This window comes from Myotis daubentonii, chromosome 14 (genome assembly GCF_963259705.1).
Source record: "Myotis daubentonii chromosome 14, mMyoDau2.1, whole genome shotgun sequence".
NCBI classification, from domain to species: domain Eukaryota; kingdom Metazoa; phylum Chordata; class Mammalia; order Chiroptera; family Vespertilionidae; genus Myotis; species Myotis daubentonii.
The window spans coordinates 52,739,997-52,748,529 of NC_081853.1; positions in this window are offsets into that span (position 1 = coordinate 52,739,997).

The window sequence follows — 8,533 nt, forward strand, 5'->3', positions numbered from 1 at the left end:
GAACACGCACAACATGATCAGCAAATGTTCATTTCTTCCCTTTGCAGCATCTTTATCTTCTTTTATGTTTAAAATAACACACATTTGAAAAATGAAATAGCCCTAGCTGGTTTGGCTCAGTGGATAGTGCATCAGGCTGCAGACTGAAGGGTTCTGGGTTCGATTCCGGTCAAGGGCACATGCCCGGGTTGCAGGCTTGATCCCTAGTAGAGGGCATGCAAGAGGCAACCAATCAATGATTCTCTCTCTCCCTCCCCTTTCCTCTCTGAAATCAATAAAAATATATTAAAACATTTTAAAAATAAAATAATCACTTTAATTCTTTGATTTTTCAATGTCATCTCAATTCCTCTTTCTCAAATGGTGCACTTTGGATTAGTTTATAGTCTACTCATAACCCCAGAAATAAGAAGAGAAGTTACTTTATGTTGAGGATAGTTTACCATTAATAGTTTATCATGACCACATATTGATATTTATCAAGTATTTCCTGGTTTGGTAAAAAGACAATTGGTTATTAAAAAATCTGACAGCAAGCCCTAGCAAGTTTTCTCAGTGGTTAGAACATCAGCCCATGGACGTAGGGTCCCAGGTTTGATTTTGATCAAGGGCATGTACCTCGATTGCAGGCTTGATTCCTGATGCTGGTTGGGGTGCATGCCGGAGGCAACCAATTGATGTGACTCTCTCACATCAATTTTCTCTCTATCTTTCCTCCTCCCTTCCACTCTCTTTAAAAATCAATAGAAAAGATATCCTTGGGTGAGGATTAACAACAACAACAAAAAACCCTGACATCAAAACAGCCAGGTTGCCTCGGCAGGCAGAAGAAATGGAACTAGCATCTGTCCACATTTGTAATGTTACCCTTTGATCTGTCATCTCCTTTCATTTGACCCTACAGACCGCTTTGGGAAATCGTTTGATATCCTTGTACAGTCAAGGAAACGGAGGCATGCATGCCCACACGCACAGCTTTAATACCTTGCCTGCAGCTGTCCCAGGTGATAGTAGTAAAACCAGAATTCAAGGCCCCCCAGCACCACTGAGGCGCTTTTTATATGCGGTGCCATTTGCAGTAAGTATTTGATACAATCCTGTATGAATCTCATGAATATTAATGTTATCAACACCACGGGTCTATTTTAAGGTGCTTCAAGGTAACAGTCTGCCCATATGCATCACTTTCTTTTAGGCACTTTAATCATTCATAAGATCTAGTCAATAACTATTTCATTATAAATGGATTAGTGAGCGTATTCAAATCATTACTCCCGGTAGTTATCATCCTTAAGAATCCTTTATTCTTGACCCTTTTTTAAGAACGTCAAAATTCCTAACAAAATATCATTTGGATCGATTTGTTAAAAGCAGTTGCTGGGGCATTGTAATAGCCCTAGGTTGCAAACATATGTTTAGTATTCATAAGCCCTCTGAATATTACTATATATTAGCAATAAAGAATAAACATATCATTAATCCAACCTTGAAGTCAAGGATTACCAGTCAATTGACATTGCATACATTCATGAGACAATATTACCCTCTAACTCAAAGATGAAGCAATTTGATATCTATGGAGAGATATACACAAATGCTCTTGTACCGATATTAATATCTACCATGGGGAAAAAAACCAGGACAAGAGTAGGAAACAAACGTATAGATTTTTCTTTTATCTACTTGCAGACAAGCATGAAAAGTATTCCCAATAGCCCAAGAATGTGATTTTGTTCAGTTGTACTTGGATCTCCACTTGTGCTTCTGTCAACAACTGAGAAGAGAGCACAGTCAATGCCTACAGCCTAAAACATTTTCAAAGCAACACTGCTGTTTCCCTACCAATCTGTCTAAAAAGACAAAATCTTTCTGCAAAGCAACAAATTATTTGTGGGAATCAGAAAGACACGTGACTTTGGCCAATATTTCTAGATGACAACCTGTCTTTATTTAATAAATGTATGCACACAGAAAATCTAAGTAAAAGCATATATGAAATTAAAGTTCAGTTGAACATTAAGATTTCCTTAAGCTAATGTTTTTCTTTTCACCTGTGAGATTGTAATACATTCTAAAATTGGGCTTTAAATTAATTCTTTTATTTCATTCTAGAGGCCTGGTACATGAAATTCCTGCATGGGGCGGGGGTGGGTGGGGTGGGAGGGGTGGGGGTCTCCCCTCAGCCCAGCCTGCACCCTCTCACAATCTGGGACCGCTGGCTCCTAACTGCTCACCTGATCGCCCCCAACCACTCTGCCTGCCTGCCTGATTGCCCCTAAAACTCAAGCTTCTCCTTTTTATATTTTTAATATTTATATTTCTCCTTTATTTTTTATTTTAAAATTCAAGCTTCTTGAGAACATGAGGCGTTTAGCATTATTCCATATTCCTTACAGAGAGCTAAGCATGGTAAACACAGCAAATACTTAGTACTTATGGGCTTCTATACAAACACTTTCCAACCAGGAATGTTTTAATAGGCAAGTCTCCAAAAACTTGAACTGGAAAACCTAAAAGTAGAGTGCTTAGATTTCAGGCATCAGGTGCTATTAGCAGGATTTCTATCCCAATTAAATTCTAATTCTGAGCTCTTAACAGTCGAACAAACTGCCCTTCACTATCTCCAAAGTTTCTTATTCGCCACTATCCCATTTTCCTCCGCTTCAAACAAAGGTAACAAACGAAGCCTTTAATTTTGATCTTCCTCGCTGCAAGGGAACAGCAAACCTCAATGGGAATAATTTCCCGCCAGAAGTCACGTCCAAATACTGGAGACTGAGGACTAAAGGGCTGACTATGTACATGCACAGTAACAGGCTCACGTTCTAGCCGTGGGCGCCTGGCGTCCTCCACAATCCCAGAGTCCTCTGGTCGCCCAGGCGTCCTCCACAATCCCACAGTCCTCTGGTCGCCCAGGCGTCCTCCACAATCCCACAATCCTCTAGGCGCCCAGGTGTCCTCCACAATCCCAGAGTCCTCTTGTCGCCCAGGTATCCTCCACAATCCCACAATCCCCTAGGAGCCTGGCGTCCTCCACAATCCCACAATCCCCTAGGCGCCTGGCGTCCTCCACAATCCCACAGTCCTCTGGTCGCATACTTGCGGCTTTTCTAGCTCCTCAAGTGGTGTTTCCTTCAGTCGCGTTGCCTCCTCCAGGGCCTCTTGTTGGAGGGGATTTTTCTGTTCTTTGGCGTTGATAGCTGTTTACTATTTGGAATCAGTGAAGTTTCGGGAGTTACTGCCGCTGCCATGAACATGTCGGGCCCAAGCGCACGCATGAAACAACCGCCCATTCAGTCCACTGCTGGTGCCGTCCTGGTCGCAATGAGAAAGGTACTGTGCTGAGCCGTCTTCCAATCGGATCTTCCTCTTCCTTCCCCCGCACACTCCACACCCACTCCGGGCGACCACCCCAAACCCGCAGACCCTTAAGACCTTCCCCCATCAAACTCGCACCCTTTCGTGCTGCCTAGGGGCACCCCTAACCGCTCCCTGTGGGGCGGGGGCAGCCTGGGTGAGGGGCCTGGTGTTCTGGTCTCTGGTTGTTATGGCATTCCAGTAGCTGCTTTATATAGATATAGATATAGATATAGATATAGATATAGATATAGATATAGATATAGATATAGATTATTGCTGGTAATCTTTCTTGTTTTAAAATCTACTTTGCCTGAAATCAATAAAAATTACTCCAGCTTTGGTTTGTTAGTACAAAAAAGGTGTAGCTTTCTTCACCCTTTTACTTTTAATCTATTTATGTCTAACATAATGTCATTTTTACATTTAAAGTGGATTTTCTTATAGACAGCATACAGTTGAGTCTTGTTTTTTATTCAACCTGATAATCTCTGCCTTTCAACTGGCATATTTAGACTGTTCCTTGAACTGAGTGAAAACACAACATGCCAAAATTTGTGAGAAATAACTAATGCAGTGCTTAGAGGAACATTTACAGCATTAAAATATTTATATTATAAAAGAAGAAAAATCTGAAAGCATCAATCTAGGATTCATAAGGCAATATTGAATGAAATAAAATAAAATGAATGAGGAAAATAATAAAGATAAAAGCTCAAGTCAGTGACATTGGAAACAGGTAAACAATTAAAAAAACACACAGAAAAATTAATGCAATCAAAAGCTGGTTCTTTGAAAAAAATCAATAAAATTGATAAACCTGTAGGAAAACTGAAAGACAAGATTTTATTAAAGATCCAAAAGCCATGAAAATAATGGTAAGTAAATATTATGAAAAACTTTATGCACATAAATTTGACAACCTAGTTGAAAATGAACCCTTACTTAAAAGCCACGAATTGTCAAAACTCACCCAACAGGAGAGAACAATTTCTGACTTGTTCTATGAGATGCAGCATTACTCTGGAACAGGGGTGGGCAAACTTTTTGACTCGAGGGCCACAATGGGTTCTTAAACTGGACCGGAGGGCCGGAACAAAAGCATGGATGGAGTGTTTGTGTGAACTAATATAAATTCAAAGTAAACATCATTACATAAAAGGGTACGGTCTTTTTTTTCAATAGTTTTATTCATTTCAAACGGCCCACGGCTGCTCTGGAACCAAAACAGAAAAAATATTATAAAAAAACTATATAGACCAATATCTCTCATGATCATACATGCAAAAATTCTTAATAAAACATGTAGCAAAACTCATGGGAGTATATATTTATACTCTGAGCATTTTATTGTGTATGAACTTTATCTGAAAAAAGGAAAAATTATAAACAAAAGTAAAACATGAGAGTATCATCTAATCATGGAAAATCAATGGCAGTCATCTTAATAAATGGTAAAGAATTTAAAGCCAGTGCTCCCTTCATCTTGACTCCATATGTTCATTAAATCTGACAAGACAACCATGACAGAGTGGAAATTCCTGAGCATCTGGTTTCTGTACTGAGCTTGCACTGCAGATGGTGTGTTTCATGTATTAAACTCAAATAGTCACAAACCTTTGACGTTGAAGTTCTGCAGAGCTTTGTGAAATCCTTTGCTTTCCGCGATCGTTAGCCTTTGTAGACAGACAGGTGGCTGAAATACAAGCCACCTATGGCTTTCTTCTTGGTTGGGGGCAATTCTGTTCAGTACAGTTTGATGGTTATTGTTATGGTATCTTATCTAATAAGATTCCATCAATTGTAAGTCAAGCCTATTACTTTCTGTGCAACTAAAAACAGAAACAGAAACATTGCCAATTACAGTGGGACACAGTCTTAATAATGTCTCTGCCCAATGCGTGGATTGGGCACACTAGCTTCTCAGTTCTTTGAAATGCCTTTCATCTGTTCTGAGGGATTTGGCAGCTTCTCCTGCCTTCAGTTGCGTTGTGTTGGTGGGTGATAAGCCATTCTTGTGAATTTATCTCAGTAACAAATGTAGGCAATTTCTTCTACCTGTGGGTTTTCTAAGCACTTGGTTATTGCTTTGAAAGAAATATGAGATTGCAATCATTCCTTCAACAACAAATATTTTGCTTCATTAATATAAAGTATATACTCCACTCCTCCATGTTCATGCCTTTCTGAAAACACAATGACTTCTTTGTTTAATTGCCAAATCATAGTAAAATACTTCTGAAAGTTATTTTCAATAGTGAGCTCAACATTCAAAGCTCTGATAGCACCTATAATTCAGGTGAAGTGACAATATTATGAGCAGCAGGGGCCAAGTTTATTTATGAAATTGCAGTGGTTCCATCTGGTACAGTGATTGTGAGATACATCCTGATTTCACAAATGTTAAACCATGAAGAAAAAAAGGTATGTTTTAGGATGAAGAAAATACAGTTGATCCCTAAACAATGTGGAGGTTAGGGGCACAGACCCCCTGTACTGTGGAAAGACTGCATATAACTTTTGACTCCCCCAAAAGTTAACTCCTATTGACTAGAAGGCTTACTGATGACATAGTCAGCAGTAGTTACCTACGCTGTTAACGTATTTTGCATGTTACATGCATCATATGCTGTAGTGCTACAGTAAAGTAAGGTAGAGAAGACAGTGCTATTAAGAAAATCATAAGGAAGAGAAAATTTATTTATAGTACTGACCTATACTTACAGATACTATAAGTTCACATCATTTGTTAATAAGATGAATCATATATCTGTCAGTACCTACATCAATATTGTCTTATATGACATAAAACATTTTAGGTGCTATATGTATTACTAACACTAGACATAAAAAATGAAAAGTAATGTGGAAACAGTCATATTTATTTACAGGTGTAATGATTCATGCATTGGTGATGAAGAAGCAAGCAGCAATGTGATTGAATTATAGTAGCCTAGTGTCACAACATGATTGTTTCATGGTAGTAAGGAAAGCTCTAAAAAATATTTCCTATATACATATTGAAAGAAATCTGCACATAAGTGGACCCACTGTACATGAAGCCTGGTTCATTTGAACATTTTGCTTTTCCTTCATGAGCCCTTTCTACAGCAGTTCTGCCTCCCACAAACAGCTCTCTCACCTGGCAGTGTGTCCCAGCACCTGTGGGACATAACACTGGTTCAGGGCACAGTGGTTGCTTGGGCATTCTCCTGCCCTCATGACAGCATCACTGCCCTGACCACACATCCACAGTTACTGACCTTCACTGTGGGGATAGGAGCTGTTGTGTTGAGAGCACACAGAGCAGAAGGAAACAGAATCCCCCTTGTGGAGGTGTAAGAAAAGGGGGATTATTCTGAGGCCCCCAACAGGTCATTGCACAGGCTTCCAAGGGCTGAAAATAAATTCATCCAGGCTCATGGGACAGCGCCTGCTAAGTCAGAACCTGAAGTCTCTAACTCTTGGGCCATCGGCTTCTCTCATTTCTGTTTCATTGAAGCCCTCCACATAATCGACAGTAACTATTTGGATGACTGTGGCTCTGGCTCACCATGTCAGCTGCCCAGGCTTGACTCTATATGACCAGGGTCTAGTCACAGGGTCTGGGTTTTCTAATTCACATTCTTGATAGTGCAACCTGTTAGACTCAGCCCAGCCCATGGATTTGCTCTCCATCCCATCCTACTTAAACCAGAATCAGATGACCATCTTTAGTCAACTGTGGCCAACTCCAGTCTATCCCAGCAGCAGGAACTCAGGAAGGGATTACTCCCCCCACCCCCAAACCCCAATGATGTGGGCAGAGAAGTAACAACGGGCCTACCCAGTATAGGAGTACTGCAGCTTTTATGTTCCTTAGGACCCCCCGAAAGATGCTGCACGGTCCTGGATCAACATTTTGTTAACGAATCTCAAGGAAAATCCCAACTTTCATCGGAGCCTAACTGTGGTGACCAGACCTTGTCTGAGTGGCCAGTTATGACAAAGGAAGAGCAGACAGGACATGGGTCTGATTTTGTTCCTGGTTTTGATGTTGCTGGGTTTTTGTTTGCTATAGTCCTACATAAACCAGTCAAGCATGGGCTGCTTTTCTTAGGAACCAGAAAGGCATCTAAGTTTGCACCCTATCCCCTCGGTCAGAGCCTCCATTCGGGATTCTGTGATCCCCAAAGTGATGAAAGTGGCAAAGTCAGAGTCGGATGTGTGAGGGGAGGTACTTCAGCAGAATACTTCTCTTTAAGAATTTATCACAGGGTTTTCTTTAAATAAGCACATTTTCAGGGTGAGTCCTTTCACAGGCCAAATGCAGCTTCCACCCAGCACTGGTATCGCCTGAAGGCAGATGTCCCCACAGAGTAAGTAGGACACCAGCCTTAGAAAAGAAAATCAACTTTGTCACCAACCAAGGGCATGACCTTAGTAAGTGACCTGGATGTGTCCACTCTTCCTCTTCTAATACCCTCTCCATACAATGCCTGCCGAGGGACTGTGGCTCTCGCCCAGCTGGCAGGATCCCTGCGTACAGCGAACGCTGCGTCGGGGAAAAGAAGGTGCTCGCACGATTATCAACGCGATTCCAATGTGTCTTGGCTGAAAGCCCTGCCCGTTATAGGATTTCTGCCTCAAGTGTCCAATGCGTTCCCTTCCCAAAGACTGTTTTGTAGCGACGGTACATTTTGTTGCTGGCAGAGGCAGAAGAAACCAAGCAGGCTCTCTCTGGGCCAACAGACCGAAGAGACAGCCACGTGTTTCCTGCAGATGCTCACTCAGAGAAGCACCAAATTCAGTTCAGCTCTCAGGCGTTCGCCAGCCGGGACAGCTTGATCAGACTCCAGAGACAGTCAACCACAAGTAGACCTCCAACACCGCGGCCCTGAGTTTCTGGGGTCCCTACTTCTGGGCCACGGGGAACAGTTTCCTGAGCTGCCTGCGGCTGCCTTCAGGAAAGGAAGCAAACGCCTGCATTTGTCACCAGCTTGTCCTTCTAGCGGCGGAGACTGCCGGGGCCTGGCCCTGTCCGACTGCAGGAGCATCCTCTGGGAAGACGGGAGGCACGGGTTCAGAGGACACTGAGGAGTGTGAGGCCCCTCACTCATTCCTTTTTACTTCTCCACACCTCCTCTCATTCACAGGAGATGTGGGAGCAGTTAGAGAAATAATGGGCAACACGAAA